Genomic DNA, 20952 nt, shown 5'->3' with positions numbered 1-20952 from the left:
AATTTTCTACTTTAATTCTCCAATCTTTTACTGTAGTTATAAAACTCATATATGTTGGACCATTGTTCTGCATTCTACTGAAAAATGATTCCTTTTCTTTCAACGAGATTTAAAAAGAAATACACTGATAATCACAGCATTTAGTGGAATATCAAATGAGGTTACGGGAACAAAGAAATAACTTACGGTTATTAAAAAATACATAAACTTTGCATTCAACCTAATATAAATGCTTTCATACCCCCCCCTCTCTCTCTCTCTCTCTCTCTCCCCCCCTTAACACCTAACTCTCACGAATTGGACGTAGCGCATAATTGGAGTCGTACGGTCTGAAAAGACGTAGCAAGAACCGAACCGTTTCCGTTGCAATGAATTCACCTCTGGCCGATAGAGTCGTTTCATCCCACGTACGGGATACGTTCAACCCTTGTTCGACTACTTTTATCTGTTTATCCAGCGAGCACGAAAATTCGAGCGCAACGGAACAGCACAATGAGGCGGCAACGTATATGTGAAATGTGTCGGCAGTAATTGCCACGGTAATTACACTACGTCAGTTCGCCGACCACTGTCTGTGTAATACGAGTACAAACGCGGCTTCCTGCATGCACACGTTCTCTGCTTCTCTTTCGCTCTCTCTATCTTTCCCTGTCTCTCTCATTCCCACGCTCATTCGCCGCGTTTGTATCATGGACATCTACGACTAAAACGAGTAAAAAAAACTAACGATGCTCCCAAAGATGCCATAACGACAGTTGATTACGCTGCCGCCCTATCTTTCTGTTCTTAGTTTGCGAACTAACGACGAACCTTAGAACCCCTTTGCTTCTTTCTCATCTTCACTCCATTGAATATTATCTTACTTGCAAGCCTTTCATACTGGAATATTATTTTACAATCTCGTTTCTATTTTAATATGGAATAGAGGTCAGAGGTTTCTAATATTGATATTTTAGATCGGAGCTCATCGAATTCAAATTGTTCTATCCAAACAAGCAACTTTGTTACACTACACTCCTCTTTAATAGAATATAGACACCATTTTTAACTTAGTCATTATTTTATGTCTGGCATAAGGTATTGAATGTATCATTTGTTAAATACATATTCTCGTGTGGTAAAACAAAATATGTAAAATTTGATGAGACTCATCAATAATTTTATTATTTCATAATTTCTTCCAGATGTTAGTTGCAATCAAGCGTGTCTTCGCGCTGCTGAATATATATGAAGACAATTAGAAATGAACCTATACATTTTCAATAATTATATTAACAACGCTAACTTTGTATTAAAATCGTTAATTACAAAGGAAGATTTTTCTGGTGTGGAGTTAAGCTACGAGTGTCCGATTACCATCGTTTACGTAGATTAAAGCTACCAATCATGCATTTTCCGAGTTGGTAGAAAATGCATTACGAAGTTTGAAAGGAGCCTTAAGAAGGAAAAACTCGAATGCCCGATACAAAGAAACGTCGATTATCCTTAATGGAGTTCCCGATCGTTCGAAGCTTGCACGGGGCTCCTTCAAATAAAACGGACTCTCTGATAATCGGAAATCGAATAATCGAAACTCCATTGCAAATAATTTAACTTCCTGGCTACTTTCCCGCATTTATTCCTGGCTGCATAGTGGCCTATATTTGATAGTTCACTAAGCGAAAACGTATGAAGTGGTTCAAACTGATTGAGCCTGTATCGAAACAACGTCAATTCATTGTTTGGTCAAGCATAGTACTAAATATAAAATCAGACATCCGACCCCTGTTGCCTTGCAATTTCGAAGTCACTTTCGATCATCAAATTTCAATTCATGGAGATTTTTCAGAAATAGGTTCGATCCATATCTTTGATACAATGTATCTTTTGAGAGAACTCGAAATTTCCAGAACAAAGAAGATCTATATCTCGTTCGAAAAATAATATAATCTTATGGTCTTGTAATTCTCTCAAATTTTATGAGGATTGATAATTTCAATCGTCTCGTAGCTTAGTATCTTTATCTTATCTTCATGGACCTATCTCCTATTCTACTTTCAGCACTGAAATTAATTTTCACAATATACGTTAAAAGAATTTCATAGATCATGATTCATAAATAATAATGCAGCCTACGTACCATTAGAAAATAGTCACTAAATTTGCAATCTCTTTAAAAATGCTGCGTCGTATCGCACATGTATTTTAAAGGCTCCTACATCATTTTCCGTTTTTCATAAAACAGTTGTTTAAGTTGTGTCATTTTTTTAAATACACGTAGGATATCCGACTTAGCAAGTTCTGCGAATCATTAACCAGCAACGTAACTCGACTGCCGCAAAAGACACGTTTCACATAGACGTTTGAAACCTCTGCGAATTATTATTGGTACTCCTGAAGGATTATCGAATCATATTACGGGAGACTGAACGGACCGCGTAAGAGCGACGTAGAATTTCCGTGGCTGGTTCGTTAATTAATCAGGTCGAAACGATAATTTCAGCGTGTACTCGTTTTACGCGGCCGGTTTTATTTATTGCTCCGGGAAACTGTAGCGTTAAAACAAATCGTTCGTAGTCCGCGTGTACTGGTGCGCCAGTAAATCATCGGCGCCGTTACTATCGGGACTGGGTCTTGCACGTGCGTGAGCATGAATTATATTATCTGCTGGATCACCATTAACGCGCGTAAACCTCCAACGATACTATAGATGAGAAATTACGATCTGTTGGGAAAAAATGTTATCGCATCTAATCGATTCGCATCTCCTACGACGATGCTGAAAGATCTTAATCGATTGCACCTGCGAGTGATGAATTTCCCTATTCGATTACCGATAAGATTTATAGATCGTGGTATGTTAAGAATAATGATACAAGTACCATCATACTTCCTATAATTCCATAGCAGAGGAATTATGGATTGATGCTATATCGCGTATTTGCATGATCAATGTTGACTCATATTCAAACTTGCTTTGAATTTATATAAAATTACACGTGACGGCCAATTTCGATAAACTGGTTATTATTTAGATTGTTTAAAGATATATAATATTTCAATTCGTTTGTACATTACTCTTGATAACTATTTTCTAGAAAACGATGTTTCCTCTCTCATTGGAAACAGTGTGAAGTTCAAAGAGAACGAAATTGTCGATTGTTCGAATAATTCAACCCTTTAGAGCAATCATCGACAACTGACAAATCAGTTTCCCTGCATCTAACCCAATTTAACGGAATTTTTCTGGGATGTTCATTAATTTCAACGTACGGTTAAAGAGAAATTCTTGCTCTTTTTTCATCTATAAGAGGCCAAGTAAATGGATTCTACTCTTCACGGCACATCAGCCGCGTTTTTAAAGCACGTAACACAGACGAGATTGCGGGCCGTTGCTCTTTTTTCGTCTGCTTCCGTTTATCAATCTGCTTTGCCCGTCTTTATCCTGACAGTATCATAATTGCCTTCATTGCAATTAGTTCCAGCAAGACCCCGGGAAGCCAACGATCCTGTAGTAAAACGCAAAAGCAAGAACGGTAATGCATCGATCTCGAGCAAACATAATCTCCTCGACAATCCCATCGCCATAGAACAACGTGATTCTCTATTCGCTGTTAAATGACCGCAATTACTTATTAGGAGAATCGTATGTGCTACTACTCTTGAATTTAGACGAAATGTCATAGATGAATGAAATGTTAAAAGTTAAAGTTAAAGAATGTTATTTATATAGTAGGAAATATCTCGATACAATAAAAAACAGATAGTGTCTATATTGGAAAAATGTATTGGGAAATATACTAAAGAAAATGTTCTATACTTTATATAAAACTTTTCCCTGAGAAATTTCCAAATCACGAAAATATTTAAACACTTATAAAAACTTTTTATGAATATGTTACGTGTATAATACAGAATATTGTGAATATGTGCAATGTAATACGTTCAAATACTTTCACGAGCCACTATATATCCAATTGTATCATAAAACATTTCCATACGACATTTTGATGAAGCTAAAATCAATTCCACAAACTCTAGCAACGTAAAGTCTTGAAGTCGTTGTAATCGTGTCTTAACGTACAACTTATTTACATATAGTTGATACAACTTCGAAAACTTTGTAAGTCTTAACCAAAATTATTTATAGCTGATATTCCCTTCCAGGCGATTAATTTCTACAGTGTCGTGTACGAGTCTGGAAGCGAAGCAACTTTTCGCAACAATTCGCCCGGAAGTAGTTCGCAAGTTCCGTGCGTGTATCACGCGGCCTATACGTTACTCGCCATTTGCAGTGCACAATTGCTACGGTGGACCTAATTTCGATGAGAAGGTCGATAGGTTCAATTGCTGGCCTGTGCATGCAACACCACGCGCTCCTCTTGCTCTGCTCAGACGTTCGCGCGTTTCGCCAATCTGTTGGCTTATCGTACGATATATCGTTCCACGCCTCGCATATGTTAAACAGATCCGCGCGATCATGGTTATTTGCTGAACTCGTTCACCGAATCTATCGTTTCTCTAATTCCATGACCCCATACAGACGTTTTCCCTTGGAATTGCGCCACGGGTTTAACGATACAATCGAACAGTATGAAACGAAGTCACAACAGATCTTTGTCTTGTACATAATATGATGATTTTTTAATAGATATTTAATTAACACTTCGATTAACACAAGCATTGAGATGTCCGTTGGGACAAGAAGAAAGATTGCTTACACTGGTTTAATATCTGTGTATCTTTCTTTATTTCTAAGAAACACGCATAAGAAACTACTCCATAATAAAAGCACATCTCTGAGAATCTTCAAAAATTTGCAAGTATTCAAGGCAATTTTTAAAAATAAATTTACATAGAATATCAATCGGATTTATTCGCAAGAAAGAACAAATATTTAAAAGTAGAAACGGACATATCGTATCGGCAGAAACTTTCGTAATAAACTACACAGTACATCGTGCTGCTCGTGTTTGTCGAACTCTTTTTTGATATTAAAATCGTTACAGAAAGCACGATATTACTGTTACTTTATTCCGTAACGGTACGTTCGTTCGCAGACAGCAGCTGTTCGGATATTAGCCTTAGCTGGAAAGGATTTGCGGATGACCTGGATAGTTTAATCCGCCCAGTTATCTAACGGATAGAAGAAGGTCTGAAAAACCGTTTAACAGATTCATTATACATCTTCTTCCTGTTTAACTTACTTGCGATATCATATTACAGATATTTTTAGAATTAAAGTAACGCTTCCCTGTCTTTTGGAAAAATTCTATTTCGATCTTTTTTTATATAACAGTAAGACATTGCATTTTTCAATCACGTCACGCATTTCATAATACAATGCCGTATTCTATCCACTCTTTCGAAAATAACTTCTACTCCCACATATTAAATTGTCAATTACGTTTTCCGAGTAACGTCCAGAAAGGATTCTCTCTGTCCCACTAAACGCGATAACGACAAAGTTTTCAACTTTTACGACCTTCGCAACTCCAGCTATATGAAAGTTCCACTCCGGAGCTCTATAAAAGGGATATACCTTCCGGAAGTCAAATGTCCAAAGATAAAATCAATGGTCGATTCAGACTTGGTCATTCGGTAGAACAATCGCAGCTTATTGTCAGCTTGATATTACTTGTCGCTTCGGTCGCTTTTAATTCCGCCAGAAACGATTACGGACCAAGAAATATAACAAGAAATATATACTACGTCCTGAATATTTTGCCTTCTTGAAATATATAACAATTCTGACATTTCCTTGCGAAAGCTGTTCCAATATTAGCAGAAATGGAAAGAACAAGAAACACAAAGAGAAGAACGTGGACTGGTATTTCATGATTTTTCAACCTCGTTTTAAAAATTGGTAGGGAGTCTCTGTTTCTTTGATTACTTACTCCTCGCGATCTATCCTTAGCCGGATGTTATTAACTTTTGAATGAATCGACAAACATTGAATTATGTGATACACGGACCTCCAGGTTCGGTCGGTGCATTAATAAAATTGCGTTACATTCACCAACGCGTGTTCGCCGACCTACAAATTAATTACGCTGAATTATTACGCTTTGAAACCATGATAACAATAAATATCGCAAGCATGGCTCAAACCCCTGCCGCTTTAGCAGTTAAATTTGCCACTTACGTTTTAAAATCCAATAACATATTATTAATTATCATATCCGAGTCGCACGTTTACATGGCGATCCATAGATTACCGGGAGCGCGACCGGATGCTCGCAATTGCGATTTCATCCTGCTCGTTCCCAAACCTGTTCACCCGCGATTTATCTCGATAACGTCGCTTGATAATATTTCCAATCACGGATGCGTTAAAATATAACGCGTTTAGTGGTATTTGAATTCACAATGCGTCAAATAATAAAATTCGGAATTTCAAACGTGTTAAATGACGTGGAAAATTATTTTGTGCTAATGAGAAATAAAATAGAAAAATTTGAATCTGTGCGTTTGAGATAAGGGAGTTCGTATTTTTTAATATGTCCGTTATTCTCACGAATGTCACATATTTTTAAAATTCTATACATAGATAGATTATTATACCTCCAAATAAAACCACGAACCATTATATACGTATGTACCATTAGACATACCATGTTCCTTGATATTTAAATATCCTAACTACCTAACGAAACGATTACTCGATATCAAACGAGTCGATATCATCGAGATACGGATATGGCTTATACCCAAAAACTCAAGCTATAAAAATGGACTGCAATAAAACCCATATAAAATTCTATATTGTCCAGAAACATGTCAAACGAGCTTGATATCCCACTCGTGCTTAGAATCTCAGACTCATTGCATACCTCGAACATCTCCATATTTCCCCGTGCGCATGACCAAAAACAATGAGCACACAACGCCCAGTAAAACAAAAGAAAAGGAAATAAGAAGAAAAAAAGAAGCTTTTATATAGTAGTTGCGCGATACGTTGTACAATAACACGAATATTCATCGTTATACGTCGAATTTCTCCCATTAAGAAAACGAAGGCGCGTTCCTTCGGGAATATCATACACTCGCGCGTGCGACGCACGCGTGTGTTATACGTTCGACAGAATTTTACAGCGAACAAGAAGTATCGATACTTTTATGAACGAGAGCACTGGCTGTGCTCAAACATTCGCGTATCTCCTACTGATTCTCTCCTACGATGCATCTACGATATGGAGGGGCATAGATATCTCAGCCATATCCGCGTTATTTAAGCCTGTAGCTCGTTCACAACTAATGGCTCGTGTTCCACGATCTCTTTCCATCGCAGCTAATATCGCGAGTGCAGTCGTTTCTCGTTTTTCACCGGTGGTTGGTGTCTTCGACGTTCAAACTGACGAATATTTAGTGGACAGGGCGGTAGATACATTGTGTTCGCGTTGGTTCAATATCGGGTTATACATGGCGGGTGAGTTGTCAGTCAGAAATGTAATAGTCGTGGAATATTTTATGACGAATATTATTAGACAGATTAGACGCGTATGTTAAGCCGAAAGAACGAAAACACGTTATCGTGTTTTGCATAATGTCAGAACGCGTTGAGACGATTTAAAAGCATCCACAACGCGTTGTGATTCTCTGAATTCGCAATGTTCTAGTTATTTTTCTACCGCATAAGAGTTTCTCACCTTTGGACCTACCATAGTATGTATATTATACTATAAATCATCTTGCATGTTAAACACCATTTATCGTTGTCCAATTGTAAAAATAAATTCCAAATTTCTATGAAACTCGGGGTATTTGTAGTTTGCTCGTAACGAACGTTATTCAGAAATATTCAGAAATAGTTTCAGAAAAGTTCATTGAAATTATAAGTTAAAATTCGAATATAACCACATAATATTCTCTGCGTTAATCTTTAACTTTGGAACAGCTGGCTTCAAAGGTTGACGTGTTTTAAGGTACTCCACCATGATCACACGATATCCGATAGTACGCCAGGATTGAATAAATTTAACAAACGAGTTCGGTTTTTGAGCTTAAGCTTTCTGAAATTCTAGTGGCTAACTATTTCTTAACTGGTATCCCTCTTTGCTTCGAACCGGCTTTACCATAGCGCAGAGAGAAGGTGGACTAGGAAAAAGAAGCAAAGGGAACCAGTAACCTTGACAATCTAATGGAATTTCGATATTATACAGTATCGGTTTCATAGCACGGCGTACTCCATAATCTGGCCGGTGCATAACTACACCCACCGGTGTATCGGAGTTTCGTCGAACTTCTCAGAATTTTACGAGATTAAATATTCGAAGCCGGGTCAATTGCTGCCTTTTATCTTCTCGAATATCGACCCTAACAGCTTCGATCTCTTTTTTTTTTCTTTGCCACAGAGGTATACTATACAGCATGATCCATAAATGCATGCAAATACTTTAGACGATGAATCTACGCATTAATATAGTTAAAAAGACGTCATATGTTATAGCCGAAGCATGTCTTGATATCATCTAAAGTTTACGAACATCGATCTATATGAATCAGGCAGAACTTCAGGCTGTCGTTATCTTTTTCGCGAGTTCGTTGTTGTTTTAGAAGCGAATAAATAGAAATTATTTCAAAATTTTGCATAACATCAAAATCATGGAACTCTATATAACTGGAAATCTAAGATACGTAGGACATATTCTCATACGACATCCTTTTACTTATATTAACGTGTAAATTCATCCTCTAAAGTATTTTCATACATTTATGATCACCCTATCTGATATTCTCTCCTGGCTTCTTATACTCTTCGCAAGATTTTATCTTCGACTTTGCGCCGTATCCTACATACTACTATATCAAAGATCAGAAAAGAAACCAAGAAAGAGAAAGGAAGGAAAGGAAAGATGAAAACCCTTCGCACCCCGAAGTGTTACGTTCCTTTGTTGCCAGACTCGACTTACGCATACCTTTTCCCAGTGAAATAAACAGATCGTACGTTCCGCGGTCGAGTATCTCTTTAAATTATTTTGTGCTTTCATATCATGCGCCCATAAGGATCCTAACAAAGTAGCATCGGGTCTCTCTCAGATGCAAAAGAAACACGTTGTTTATGAAACGCTCGTTTCTCTCGAGTGGCATGTCTGTGCTATACGTAATAGCGAAGTGCTCGTAATAGTTTCAATTTTCCACTTCCTTTCAACTGGCATTCTCTAATGAATGAAAAGGGGTCTTGTTTGCGCAAACAGCGACGATTACAAAGCTATGCCGTTGTTGTTACTCACACCAACCCTCCGGTTTGCCATAATCGACCATCGTTGATTCGACGTGTCCCACCGGCCGTGAAATGGAATAAACAGCCAACGAAATTGCATAGTTTCGCACGTTCGTTTCGACCGAGGGTTCAGAGATCGCGTGACGTTTTGCATTTTCGACCATGAAACGTTGAATCGCCTGAATGAGATTAATGCGAACAAATGTGAAATTTGCATTTCGTTGTTCGCCGTTTTTGGAACGGATCAACAGTCACCGGTTTGTTCGTTCTCTTTTCTGGAATTGCCGGAGAGATACGAGACGAGTTTCCGTCGTTCGTCTTATTCCTCGTGGTTGCGCTGATTAGATTGCTTACGCTTGTCGCTTTTCATACACGTTGCTTCTCTTCCTGTTGCATATTATCACGCAGAATTTATATATACAAATTTTGAGAAGGTTCGTGTCAGTGTATATCGTCTTTGTAGAAAAAGATCCAATCTAACTGTACATCAAATGTATATCTGATTCACGTTGCACAATAAATACGCGTTTAATTCGTTCGAGAAATACTTATAACAATGAGGAACAATAAAAAATGTTCTATTAAACAAAATTACATCCAAGTAGCAGCTATGTACTATATTCATATTATTAATTCATCTCTTTCATAATACGCTCTTTATATGTATATTTTATAATTACACCTTCATTTAACTCAATCTAAAACATCTTAATCTAAAATACTCCAATCAAAAGCGAAGATAAATCAAGATATTGAAAATACTCTTCTCCCTTTCGATCCCAATCAATATGTACGTCACAGCAAATGAGTCAAGACATCGCATACAAATCGTTTAAAAGAGCAAACCAGTTTGCTTCTCCTTCGACCAGCTATTATCCCCACATTCCCTTTACGCTCTGCAAATAGAGGCCCGTCGCAATCGAGTCTTTATTTGATTGCTCTGATGGTCTCTCCGATGGTTGTGGCTGACTAGAACGGAGCAATGTGTTTCCCGCAGACGTGTTCTCGTCTGGTCGCGTTTTCACAGCCGTTTATTTGTTCACCAAGCACGTGTGCGCGCGTACACCCACGCGAGAGGAAAGTCGCGTGCGACGCACGTGTCCTCGACGCCTCGCGATTCGCTTCCGATGCAAGTTGCACACGAATTGCACGCGAGTTGCTGGCGAATGTTTCGACGATTGTGTTATTTCGTTTTGTCTGTCGTGTATCTCAAGCGTGTTTATTTTCACGATATTAGAACCATTCTCTGCTTGTCTTGTGAATAATGGCAACGAATGGAGAACGAAGAATAGCTGGTTCTTACATCTGGCCTTTGCGGTGAAATGTATATGTGTCTAACGTCCATGTGCTTTACTGATGTATCTATTCTGATTGTTCTAGTACGTATTTTGAAAAGATGATTATTGAAAGTGGTATTGTTTAAGCGATTGTTTAAGAGAACTTGATGTAGGCAAATTTAACAAAATTAAATAGACTGAAAATTTGTTATTGAGATAATAATTATACAATATCTGGTAATTGAAAACAATGATTCACTATGACGATACGCTGTACATATTTGTATTAGAATTTTTAACGTGATCGAAAGCATTCGATAAGCTCTTCCCAGCAGCATTTCCGCGCGTTCGCAATTGTTCCGCAGCCGAATTCCTATTGCGGCAAAATGGGCGCGTGTCCATTCACCGAAGGATGCGAGTAAGAACGCTTTTCACCGTTCGGAATCCTAGAATCTCGTTGGACAGTTGCACCAATTTCAGCCACGACCCGGCCATTACCGCGACTCGTATAATACGCGATTCGCATTCTGTCGCGATCGAACGATGTGGCGGCAATTTCGAAAAGCAGCAGCAGAGACGTGGTCAACGGCGCTCGTTGTAATTTCAAGCGAATCTAGCGGCGCATAATAAAGCCACTTAGGTGGATGATACGACGCAAGCCATCGTGTGTCATCGTATCGCGTCTGTGTTGCGTAATGACCAGAAATAGCACAGACGTTTCCGTTATAATTTAAGTTGGATCGCAACTGCTCGGTCACAGGATTCACTTACGAGTCATTTTCTATTATTTTCGTAAAGTTTCTTTCGTATAATGAACGTAAGTAATGGTAAGATAACATACATAAGCATTTTGTCTAACTGAACATAGAGAAGTAATATGCATATATGTAGTTAGACAAAATTTACCTTCCTTCGGCTCTTTGTCTTTTTTTTTTTTTTTTTGAACATTCTCTTATGAACCTAGTTTCCTTTCAAACATTTCTCTGCTAATATACCATCAATGGCTCTCTCGTACTAATTAGTAAGATTTAACAAGAATTATAAAAATCTGAACTGAATTGAATTTACAGAATGTAATAGAGATCGTACACAAACAAATTTTCAATTAGTTAAAAGCAGTTGGTAATAATTGAATTTCGGCATTGCTTTATCCACATGCCAGATACATTGCACTCAATTATGACCTCAATGCTCGCCTATTTACGGATATATTATTTACGTTGCCTCGAGACGATTTACGCTATCGTGATTTATTCAATCGTTAAACGTTACAACTAATACTAATTATCGTTTCATGAGCTAGTCACCGACGAATAATTTATTTAATTCGTCCTACCGATGTTCTCGCGGTGCTATTGTATCGGTTTCGATAATTTCGCTGATTAACGTTCGGTCACGATGTTATCTAGTCAACGACACGGAACTCGCCGAGCATCCAAATCGATTTGTCTTTATTTCACAAAATAACAGAAGCATCGTTAAATTGTAACCGAAATTACCTGTACATTACCTGTATAGCTACATGCTATAGATCTCGAGTTTAATTAATTCTATTGTATACCATTAAAATTACCATCTTTTAACATGCTCGTGTATTTATAAATTGTTGAAATTGTTGAATTCAGCTAAGAAATTCTTAATTATTGTATTATATCGCTAATGTTGAAAATAGTTATTTAATCGAACAGTTTCAATATTCGGAAATGCTAGAGCAAATATTAGAGTAGGATTCTCAACAAATTTGAGAAAACAATTTCGAAAGAACAATTTGATAGGAACGCGCGTAGTAGTAGTTGAAGTAGCTCTGTAATAGAATCTAATAGAATGTGAAAGCGATTGTTTATTTTTATAGCTTGCGAAGTTCGAGGAAAGGAAGTTAAGAGATTTCTATGTAAAGTGGTGCGATCCACAATATGCAAAGTGCGATGCACAATATACAATGCGATTTCAAATTGTGACTTTTCCTATTCGCTAGTAACTACACTATGCATATAAAATTTCGAATTTCACTATCAAAAAGTACTTTATTGCTTTCTTTCAAATGATAACGATAATTTTACAACAATACTAGCAACATGAACCAAAATCGTGTTCTGAAGTGCAGACCTCTATATTTTTGATCACAAAAATTTCAAACTAGCAAACCACAAAGACGATTACCTCAAGCCACCTCAAACCTCCTCAAACCCTCTGGTTTCCACTTCAACCCCCCAATTCTCGTGTCCCTTACTCGTTTCCTCTTTAATTCGTCGAAATCGTTGCTGGAACCCGTTTAATCCCTCGCAAGCCCCATATCAACCTTCTATCAAGCAGGTCCATCGTGTCACGAAATCGTTTTTCTTTCGTGCTTTACACGCGTTAAGCGTCGAGACACGCATTTGCTGGCTGGTATCCTCGACACTGCTGTTTGCGAAGGTCTCGAAAACGTGAAAGGTCCACGGGACCAGATACTTACGAGACCGCAGACGATGATTGACATCGTCATTAAGCCGAACTTCAAACGCACCCATGGCTGGTACGCGCGAACCCGTAGGCGAGCGAACCCGTGTACACGCTCGCCGTGCATCTCTTGGCCTGTGCGTGTGCATGATCGCTGAGCGAACGTTGGCGCGGTGGTTGGGACGAGGTTGAACGCGGAGGAAAGGAGATGGCGAGCAGCGATGGCTATAACCAGGGTCAGAGCCCAGAGCAGGCTATGATGGTATGTAGGTGTTTAGGAGGAGAAGAGGGTAGGGAGGAGCAAGGGTGTTCTCGATATGATTAATGCTTAGCATGCGTGCTCATATGCGGAGGACAGCTGTGAGTGACTTGCACTCCGCCCAAACGACGTCCGTTCGGCCAATGCAGCTCTGTGTGCACTCGTACGTGCGCTTACGTACGCGCGCGCCTCGATTCGCGACGCCGCGCGATACTATGTCCCGAATGTGCGACGTGTTCGACACGTATTAACTCGTATTACATCTATGATGCGGGATAGCTATTGCCTCTCACAGTACTGACACCTCCACGACAACGACTCCACCTTCTCCGTCAACCGCACGCACGTATGCCAACTCTATACCAACAGTTTCGAGCTTCTCTTTCAGTGGCGTCTCCCTGTGCATGTAGGTATGTGTCATTCTCTTTCTGTCTTTGTCGCTCTAGGACCTACAGGCTACCTACAGGGTCGTCACACCGAGATTGTATAGGACGGTGAAGTACCTGCGCGCGGGTACCGATTTAACGCGTCACCTATTTACATGTTGACGTCGAAAGGGGTCAGCGTGCCGTTAAAAAGCGACGTTTACGTACAGCGTACTACTACGGGTAGCTCGGTTCTCGTTAATCCGGCTGTTCCCTGTTGGCGAACATACAAACTTTCCCTGGTCGTTCGTTGACCGACCTTCGCGCACCGTGTACACTTTTGTTGAGGTTTTTCCCCGTTGTTTTCCTCGGCCCTTTTCTCTCCTCGTTTTCCCTCTGTTTTTTACAGCTTTGTCATTTTCACGTTTGAACCTTTCTTCTCCTCCTTCCTTTTTTTTCTCGTTTTTGTCTCTCGTCGGGAGAAAAGCGAATGATTGAAAAGACGATGAAAGCAACTGGATTTTGGCACGTTTGCTGGTTTCGGTCGGCAATTTTTATTCGATTAATTTGTTAGATGAAGAATGATTTAAAACTGTGAAAAAAGGAGTTTGCGGTTTTCGTTCATGATGCTATTAAATTACGTTCTAGATTGCGGTATGGTTTAAATATTTCGCATCTGAAATATTCATTCCATAACATCATAACGCATTAACATTATTTGCAAACTTAATTGAATGATGATACTAATTTTGAGACTTGAAATAAATATATATAATAACCCTTACAATCAATTAAGATTAAGAAGCTCAGTTTTTCTCAACTTCAACTTTTCTCAAAAACGAGATAAATATAGAAATAATCCAAACTCACTGGAGATTCTACTTATTACTTATTATATATTATAATATACATAATATTTACCAATTTTTTTATATGCCAATACCGCACAAGTAACCACGGCACATAAAAATATTCTGTATCCTCTCGAAAGTATGATGATCCTGAACCATCTTCGCTCCACGATTTAAAAACACATTAACCCATGAACACCTCAATTTTATATCCTATAAAGGTTCCCCACCCCAAAGCACGCTACCTAACTCTAGCCTAATATCGTGCCTCGACTCAGCTCCTTCTAATTATTACGTCATAATTAATTCCATGGCCGTGACATATTAATTCTTCGTCCACTTAGATCGCTTCACTCGTTCTGCGTTTTTTCCTTCCACTTAACCAGCATCGAGAGTTCGTACATTGCATCGCGTCGCTGTCGTTGTACCCATAAATTATATCGAACGAACACGTAGCAACGAAAAGGCACAAGGAAGGAAGGAAGGTTCGCGTAAACTATTAATCGATATTCCATTTGCATTGACTTCTGTGGGACACGCGTCGCGTCGCGGGTTTGAAGCACGATGCGAACGAGCGACTTTTTTTTCACGCGCGTTATTGCATCGGTCACGCAGCATTAATGATCAAGGAACATTGCAGTGACTCGCGAAAATATTCGGACACCTATGTATGTTCAAAAGAGTAAAAGAGCGATGATGTTCATAAAAAATTGAAATCTGCCCCGTCACGTACATCACCTTTTTGCTATGAACACATTTTTTGCAAAGATTAGAAATTAAAATGATAAAATTTAAATTAAAAATACAAGATTTGCATATCTTCAAAAATCATGAAAGTGAAACATCGAGAATTGAATAATTGACTATTAGTCGTGTATCTGCGTAATGAAATTAAGAAATTATTAAAAAATGGAGTAGATTAGCCTGACTTCTGAGAAGTTCATATAATACAATAGACTGCTAAAACGGGCGTGACGTTCTCGCACGACAGAACTCGCTCCGCATCGAGTTTAAAATGCGGATGAATTCGCTTTGACTACCTTTGGGCGCGCGCGAGCGCACAAACTCGAGGACAAACGAGCCCCTGTTTCTGCCAACACTTTCTCGTGGCTTCGCTAGAGTCTCAGATGGAAAGATTGTGCCCGTAATTACATTGCTGGTTGTTTTAACGCTGACGAGGAAAAAGAACGCGCGCGGCCCAGCAAGAAATGATATCGATCGTAATTCAAGAGCGCGCGGGAGTTGGCCGTTACGCGATACAAAAGAACAGTTTTACGGCTGTCGGGGTTATTACCTCTCTCGTCGGCTTCTTTATGCTACGCGTCATTAGAAGTCAAATGGAACGAGAAATATGGGAACGGAGAGTAGTCTTCCGCAAAGTAGGCAGTGCTTAGAGATCGGTGCATGATTAAAGAACGTATGTCATGGAGACCGATGCGTGGTTTCAGGTTATCTGGATCGTTAAAATATTTTGCTTATTCGTTGTGCATATTAATCTTTTTATTGTCGTACTCTTTAGTTTGAACTTGACTCTGAAGGTTATTTAAGCATTCTCTATAGGTATTTCTGCCATAACGAAAAATTGATTCTTTTAGTAAAATTATTATTGACTATTCGATAACTGGGCTGTATATTGTATATTCGAATTTAGGTTCCTATTATGCACTCGTGAAGTTGCTACAACAAACGAAAGTGTCAGAACATGTGATTTAACGTAGCGATTTTTCATTAGAAACTGAATCTCAAAAGGAAGATTGAGAAATGCCACCGACAATAACGTTTACCAGGAGCTATTAGCAAAAATAATTCAGAACGAACGGCGAGAAAAATAACGTTTGAAACGAAAATAAGCCATTTTACTATTATTCGTCGTTCGATTAAAATAAAAAATATAAGGAAGACGTACGAATGAGTTTTGCACAAGATAAATATTATATAGTATAAACTTAGAAGACTGATTCGTTATAAAATATTTCTTCGGAAATATGGTCAAGGAAAATATTTTTTATTGCTCTGTACTCATTCACTAAAATTATTCAATTTCTGCTCGAAACAGTTTTACCTGTCGTTAGAAATAAAGGGGATTATTAAGTTCTGTTTTTAATGCTACGCTTTGATTATGGTAACCAGGCCAAGCTGTAACTTTCCTGTAATTGGATAAGAGAAAAGAGAAATTGGCGAAAAAGAAATTTGCATGATATAATAATCTTTATCTTGCTGCAACATAATTCTGTTACGGCAATTCTTCATTAAATAAAACTATGTAATTCATTTGAATAAATCTATTTTACAGTTATTTTACGTCTTATAAAATACTATCTTATAAAATAGATGCAAGTGAAGATACTTTAATGCAGAAAATTGTTTGCGAAACATTCGTTATTGATTCGCCTCCCTTAATTTCGAAATAATGAAGCAGTTTTGTACATCAGTTCTCGGAAGTTGTTGGTCATTTCGATTATGAAACATCTCATACTCTTGTAATATTCACTGCATCTAATTTCTCCAATTTTTTATAATATTCACTGCACCTAATTTTTCCAATTTTTTTGTAATATCCATTCCATCCAATAAAATACTTCATTTTCATGGAATGTTTAATGGAACTATTCTACTCGAGCAAGTTAATAAAAAGAGCTAAAATCCAGACAGTGGAATAATCATCATTATTACAAAATAGAGAACTATAAAAAATAATCGTATATCCAAGATCGATGTAAGGATACAAAATCCTGTTAATTTTCAGCAAAAAAATCTAGGTAGATTTTTTTTTTAAACTGAGACGGTCCGTAGGAATGGAATTCGTACAATGTGTATTGTTCCATTGGTACCGGACTGACACGGTTATCTGGCAGAATTATGTCATTAGGCTGGTGAAGTAGGCCATCTTTTTCAAACACAGAGCATCCTTGAAACGGGGCACCATCCAGCATGACTTACACCGCCAACATAAACTACACACAAAATCCATTTAAGCGTTCTTGAGTAAAAAGTTATTCGTAAAAACGGAAAGAGTTTCAACAAACGCGGGATACAAACAGCTTTCTCGAGGAGGTGGTTCACAATACGTTCTAGAAGAATAGGAAAAAGGGGAAAGAACGAAAAGGAAATAGGAAATGGGAGAGGGTAGAAGGAAAAAAGATTCCACTTTATTCTTTCGTGTTTCTCTGTATTCACTCTGCGTTCTCGCTCGATTGTTTGTCGTGCTTGTTTCGGAGATTGATTCGAAAAGATTTACAATCCCTTTATCCAGAGATTGTTGGCTGTACGTGTGTATGCAACAATGGCGCACGATAGTTCCGTAGCGAAAGCAAACGGAAGCTGGTGATACTTGTTTGTTATTAGCAATATCTTCGAGAAGTTTTCCACTTGCTTACCTAGGAAAAGGATCGATAGAGCGAATTTCGCGAGGAAAGATTATTTGTACATGTCTTACTCGGTTCCATTTTTATTTCTAAGATGAAATTAAACAACCTCGATGTAGATATAAACATTATAGTTAATAAAGTGTGATAGAACTAACGCGGAAACGATGAAACGGATTCTCTTTCCATTTCTATTTAGATGTTTTATTTAAATATTCATAGAATAAAGGAAAATATAACATCCGATTTTTCCCTAAAATAATTGGATTTTATGAGTTAATAGTTTCTATTGAATTATAATAGTTCACATTGCAATGAAGCTAGCTTAACCAACAATAAGGGGAACTCGATCTAGAAACGGTAAGAAGCGAAACAAAGAAACGTGATTACATGTTGTGTATAACATACTGGATGGTAACTATGAAAAATTATAACCGGTACCCAATGCTGCTTCGAACCATTCATTCTGTGACATGACTGAGCACCGGGAAAACCAAAAAGCATACGGTCATCGAATCCGTACGGTTTCTGTAGTATTTTTCAGAATGCGAAAAGCGCGCAATTGAATACGTAGTTATAAAAAGTCGATGGCCAGTTTCGACAGGAAGTATCCATTGTAAAGGAATTTCCTACGGTACATTAGCGTCACGTCGGCACAAAATGCTTGAATGCCAACAAATTTTTCAATTTTATCAGCAATTTTCCAAATGATTTATAGATTGACTGCTGAAATCACAGAGTACGTATGGTACCGATAATAAATCTAATACGACAGGTGTTTTAACGACGCAGCCTACATCTTTCTTTCTTTTTCTTTCTTCAAACGTCTACAAAGGGAGGAAGTTGACAAATTGATAAAGCTGCACAAAAAGTTGCGCAAGCAAGGAATTAAGAGGATGGATATTGATCAATTTTTAAATAGCATATAGCATTCTGTTTCATAAAAATGCTCGAAGATATATCGTTTTATATCTCAACGTTGAATATCGACTATCAAGGAAATTAGAATAGGAGTTTTATAGACAACCATGAGAGGTTATTGATCATGTCGACAAATATTGACGATGCTTTTCACGTTGTTATTCCCTATATTTTCGATCTCTGAAGTATTTATGGTCATTTTACTTGCAAAAAAATATGATGCAGATGAAAACACGTGAAAGCACGTAGTGTTCTTACAAAATGTGAAAAACCTTTTATAGAAATTTGACTAATTGTAAAATGGAATTAATTCGAGTAAATAACTTGCTATACATAAAAGTATCATCGAATGTCAATAACATTTTAACCTGACGAAACCTACCTTATATTTTATATAAAATCTCAATATTCGAAGCTCTTTAATTTAAATTTAAGAAAAGAATTCTTTGATTCAAGACGCGATTCTTTACGTATATTGAAACTGGAATTCTCTAAAATCGAAACTACGATACATTTTTTAATAAAGTAGCGAAACAAATGAACGAATTTTTCCTCAAAATCGAGCACCTCGGATAGGTTATTTTCTCTGCCACGAGCATGCCGTTTCGATCAACGGATAAAATAAATAAACGATGGAAAACGTGACCGCAAGTCGAATTCAACGAAACAAAAGCGGCTTTGCTTCCCCGGTTAAACAGCACAGACGACGATCGTGGAGAGATTTTAACTGCAAAAAGCAACTTTGCCGTCACTCCCACCCCCCGTGTCGCCAGTGCATATCTTAAACAATAATCAGACACACGTTACGCCGAAGAAAGTATTTTCGCAAAGAAAGCATTTAAAAAATTCTACGAGACCGTGTTTCGAACAAACACAAAGCTAGAACGAGATACGTTAGGCCATAGGAACGGAGGAGGAAAGAAATCAATGCTTTCTGTACCCTTTTTGCTTCCTTGGCTGCTTGCTAAAAAGGTCTTAATTTAATGACGTGTTTCTTTTAGCACCTTGCTACCTCCATTGTTTCTTTGCTCCCACACTAATAATACAAAACGAGATGAAATTCTGGTTATTTTTGAAAGCTTCTTCTATTGAATTTATTCATTTTTTACGACAGCTTTAATAATCACTTTACAAATTAATCGTAGATCTATAAAATAAAATTGGAAACGTTAAATAGGAACATATCGGACTAGCAATTATTTATAAATTTGCGTAAAGCAATAAACATAAAATCATCCTAAAAATCATTATAAAATTCATTAAATTATTCAGCACAATGTCGAATGTCTGCAGATAGAATCAAATGAAAAACCGTGTTAAACACGCAAAACTCTGGTAGAACGCTTAATAATTTTGTTGTTTATTATATACTGTCATTTGCACAGAATGCAAACATATATATATATAGATATAAGTATGGTAACCTTTGTATGGAGGACAAATTCGCGTGCGCGCGAACGTCAAAGTCGATTAAACGTTCTTATAGGCGACACCACGTAAATACACGCGTTAGTTACAACGGCGAAAATTATACGTAGTTTACCACGTACGATCTACGGTAAATCTATAGCTCACAGACAAAAACGCTGATTATAACTGGTAAGCTACAGTCTACTAAATATTTACATTTGTGTAGTTTTTAATTTTATGGTATTTATTTTTGCGGTCCTTTCAAAAGTATTCTTCAAGACATCGTACACATTCAAAGTTTAACTTAATGAGTTTTTAAATAAAGCACGTAATAAAAGTAACCCATAATATTACCTTCCTTTATTTTTTAAATTATCTGAATACTTTTATGGGTTCCTGCAGTCAATATGGTTTATATGACAGAATAATCACCCATAAATACCAATTACAGATCAATATATGTACGTCGGAATTCTGAACCATTCACCAGAACTTGTAGAATTGATTATTGCGACAAAAGTAATATATATATATGTTTACTCTTAAAAACACCCAGACGTTGCGTCGTCCAATAAAAGTGAAAAAACTAAAGTGTAGAAAGTAGGCAACGACAATATTTCGAGAACTATCCTACCTCGTGTCTTTGTGGATCTTATTTATGGTTGTAGACCTTTGCGAGCCAGGTATAGGCAGGAACAATAACCAATCAATTAAGTGTACTTCTACCTCTTCGTTCAAGCACCGAGGAAGAGAATTCCCACCATGGTGACTGTCTTCGAGAAGTAAACAGTTCCATTCTAACGTTGGAAACAGGAACGTGTATACGTAGATGTTTTCAAAGTAAGAACGAAAATACGTCCAAG

The 20952-nt window shown here is 37.7% G+C and overlaps 1 protein-coding gene and 1 long non-coding RNA gene across 8 annotated transcripts in view; one reads left to right on the top strand and one right to left on the bottom strand.

Annotated features, from left to right (window-relative positions):
- Positions 1–20952, top strand: part of Kek5 (leucine-rich repeat, immunoglobulin-like domain-containing kekkon 5 protein) — a 338741-nt gene that overhangs the window by 273707 nt on the left and 44082 nt on the right. The gene's annotated exons all lie outside the window — the stretch shown is intronic.
- On the bottom strand, positions 17041–20940 carry LOC139988531 (uncharacterized). Its single transcript, XR_011800157.1, has 2 exons — positions 20724–20940; positions 17041–17347 (listed from the first exon to the last, which is right to left on the bottom strand). It is a non-coding gene; the product is annotated as an uncharacterized lncRNA (long non-coding RNA).

Source organism: Bombus fervidus, chromosome 1 (assembly GCF_041682495.2).
Source record: "Bombus fervidus isolate BK054 chromosome 1, iyBomFerv1, whole genome shotgun sequence".
In the NCBI taxonomy this organism is placed as follows: domain Eukaryota; kingdom Metazoa; phylum Arthropoda; class Insecta; order Hymenoptera; family Apidae; genus Bombus; species Bombus fervidus.
This window is presented reverse-complemented; position numbering and strand designations above follow the sequence as displayed.